Source organism: Drosophila bipectinata, chromosome 2R, assembly GCF_030179905.1.
Source record: "Drosophila bipectinata strain 14024-0381.07 chromosome 2R, DbipHiC1v2, whole genome shotgun sequence".
In the NCBI taxonomy this organism is placed as follows: Eukaryota; Metazoa; Arthropoda; class Insecta; order Diptera; family Drosophilidae; genus Drosophila; species Drosophila bipectinata.
The window spans coordinates 2,039,735-2,043,232 of record NC_091737.1 but is presented as its reverse complement, the minus strand read 5'-3'; the positions used below and the strand labels follow the sequence as shown (position 1 = coordinate 2,043,232).

Below are 3,498 nucleotides of genomic sequence, written 5' to 3'. Positions count from 1 at the left end.
CGTTTATTCGACTCTTTCATTTTTGAGCCCCGTTAAATAGAAATCTCGATAAATGGAATTCCCGTCTAATTCGTAAAAAAAAGTGATCCCCTTGCCATTTCGAATTATCGGGACTCGACTGTAATACAGTGTTACAATATTTCAATATTTGTTAACGGATTCGTCATATTTGATTGGATTTGAAATTATTTTGAAGTTGTTTTTAATTTGAATTGTATTTTACAAATCGAGTACAAATCGAACTACCGAACTGAGCGGACGTGCTTTGTCCGAGCTCCGGGAAAACTGCACCATAATACAGCTAATACAGTACAAAAAACTGGGGTAACCCAATATAAGCGAAAAGACGCTGAACTACAATTTACTAAAAGCGACAGACAAGCTTTTTATAACAGTTGTGATGTGCTAAACCCAAACTAGTGCATTGTTAAAAAAAAACAAGAAAGGAAAGCTAACTTCGGGCGGAGCCGAAGTTGATATACCCTTGCAGTTAAAACAGATATATATCGCAAACATCGGGTATAGTTGGACGATCCTTATGAGAATATGATGTTGGGCTTGGAAAGTTGGGCTCTTATGTCAAATATGATCTCTCTAACTCTAAAAGCACAAAAGTTATACCATTTCCGATCAATCAGTTATATGGCAGCTATAGGATATAGTCGGCCGATCCCGGCCGTTCCGGGATCCGTTTTATTAAGAAGCGGTTACAAGTATTTATGGTATATTAATACATACGGGGAATGCATGAAGTTAATGTGAATGCCAAATGGGAATCAATTTAATATGCCAATTGCAGATAACTTGAATTTCGAAATGCAACAATACTGGCTTGCTGATTAAATGCTTAAGATTAAATTTAGGTATCAAAATGTTATGGAATGCATCCTTCCAGAAGAAGCCGGTGCGTTTTGCGCCTGCTCCTAACATTAATGTACTCATGCCGAATACTCGTGCTCTCGTCTGCGTGGGTGTGTTCGTTGGGTGCTGGTGTGGAGTGGCACAGCTCAGACAAAGGCGCCGACATCCTCTCCATCCACCGTACCACGCCCCGCTCAGCAACAGGCTATGCTGCTGCTTAGAAGCACTTGCGGTGGACGATGGAGGGGCCGGACTCGTCGTACTTCGAAATCTACATCTGCTGTAAAGTAGATAGAGAAGCCAGGAATGAGCCGCCGATCCAGACAGAGTACTTGCGCTCGGGAGGAGCCACAATCTTGATCTTCATGGTGGACGGAGCCAGTGCTGTGATTTCCTTCTGCATACGGTCGGCAATGCCAGGGTACATGGTGGTGCCGCCAGACAACACAGTGTTGGCATACAGATCCTTACGGACGTCGACATCGCACTTCATGATCGAGTTGTATGTGGTCTCGTGGATGCCGCTGGCCTCCATACCCAAGAAAGAGGGCTGGAAGAGCGACTCTGGGCAGCGAAAACGCTCGTTTCCGATAGTGATGACTTGGCCGTCGGGAACTTCGTAGGATTTCTCCAGCGATGAGCTAGAGGCAGCAGTGGCCATCTCCTGTTCGAAATCCAAAGCGACATAGCAGAGCTTCTCCTTAATATCACGGACGATTTCACGCTCAGCGGGAGTGGTGAATGAGTATCCGCGCTCATTCAGGATTTTCATGAGGTAATCGGTCAAGTCGCGGCCGGCCAAGTCAAGACGAAGAATGGCGTGTGGAAGGGCGTAGCCCTCGTAAATTGGAACGGTGTGAGAGACACCGTCACCGGAATCCAAAACGATACCGGTAGTACGACCAGAGGCGTACAATGACAGCACAGCCTGGATAGCCACGTACATGGCTGGAGTGTTGAAAGTCTCAAACATGATCTGAGTCATTTTCTCGCGATTCGCCTTGGGGTTAAGAGGAGCTTCAGTGAGCAAGACTGGATGCTCCTCGGGGGCAACGCGCAGCTCGTTGTAGAAAGTGTGGTGCCAGATCTTCTCCATGTCATCCCAGTTGGTAACGGTGCCATGCTCAATGGGATACTTCAGCGTAAGGATACCACGCTTGCTCTGGGCCTCATCGCCCACAGGAGTCCTGTGGAGTCCTTCTGGCCCATGCCGACCATCACACCCTGGTGACGTGGACGGCCAACAATCGACGGAAAGACGACGCGAGGAGAGTCGTCTCCAGCGAAACCAGCCTTGCACATGCCGGATCCATTGTCGACAACCAGAGCAGCAACTTCTTCGTCACACATTTTGCTTTAAATCAGTTGATATCTTTTATGGAGCTTTTGAGACGAATTTTTGTTCTATTTTGCGCCGAGCAAACTTAGTCTGAGCTCAACGAGAAACGCTTCACGATTGAATTGACTCTACTCTTACTTTTCAACCCGCGATACCGAAGTGGAAAAATCGGCGATTATAAGCAACCCGGCTTTTCTGACCGCTGAAACCCAAAGGGCATGGTCTTGCTCACCCGCTCTGCTCACTCCGACTCCCGCGTCATGGAGTTAGCAGTGTAAAACCCCTCCTCCAATATCGGAAACAAATTTCGCACCAGAAACTAGCAGCGCTACAATCTCTGCAACAACAGCGAAAACCTCTGCAACTCAAAGTACCGCGACGTCAACGACTACAGCGAGTACAAAAACAACAACTTCGGAAAGTGCCAAAGCGGCAACGGCCACACAGACTGGAATGGATCGCTACATCCAAATTAAGCGCAAGCTTAGCCCGCAGAGTAATCCGGCAGGCAATAAAACAAAAATTTACCGTGTCCTGAATATCGATAAAGAACCAGACAGATCCACTACTAACAGATTTGCCCTACTGGCGGAGGTTGAGGAAAACCAACCAGCCCAAGACACCGCAAAAAAACCCAAGCCCCCTCCAATCTATATTACGGAAAAAAGCTCGAGTGCCCTGGTCCACAAAATTGCGTCGTTGATCGGGAACGGTGACAACTTTCATGTTGTTCCGCTTATCAAAGGGAACATCCATGAAACAAAGGTACAAACCAAGACTGAAGAGCACTTCCGAATCGTGTCCAAATATCTGGACACTGTACAGAAAAACTATTACACGTACCAGCTGAAAAGCAGTAAGGGCCTACAAGTGGTAGTAAAGGGAATAGAACCTGATGTTACCGCCGCGGAAATAAAAACCGCCCTTTAAGAAAAGGGCTTCGCCGCCAAGGATGTTATTAACATTCTAAATAAAGATAAAAAGCCACAACCCCTCTTCAAGGTCGAGCTCGAGCCAGAAAGCAGGTCGCTGAAGAAGAACGAAGTGCACCCAACCTACAACCTGCAATATCTTTTGCATCGGAAAATCACTGTTGAAGAGCCACATAAACGCAACGGTCCAGTGCAATGCACTAACTGTCAAGAGTATGGACACACAAGATCTTACTGCACACTTCGGGCTGTCTGTGTAGTCTGCGGTGACGCCCACAAGTCCGCTTGCTGCACTACAAACAAGGACAGTACCGTGAAGAAATGTGGAAGCTGCGGAGGCAGCCATACGGCAAACTATAGAGGATG

The 3,498-nt window shown here is 47.1% G+C and overlaps 1 pseudogene; it reads right to left on the bottom strand.

Moving 5' to 3' along the window:
• Positions 1-753: 753 nt before the first annotated feature.
• On the bottom strand, positions 754-2,308 carry LOC108128502 (actin-42A-like; annotated as a pseudogene).
• Positions 2,309-3,498: the final 1,190 nt, after the last annotated feature.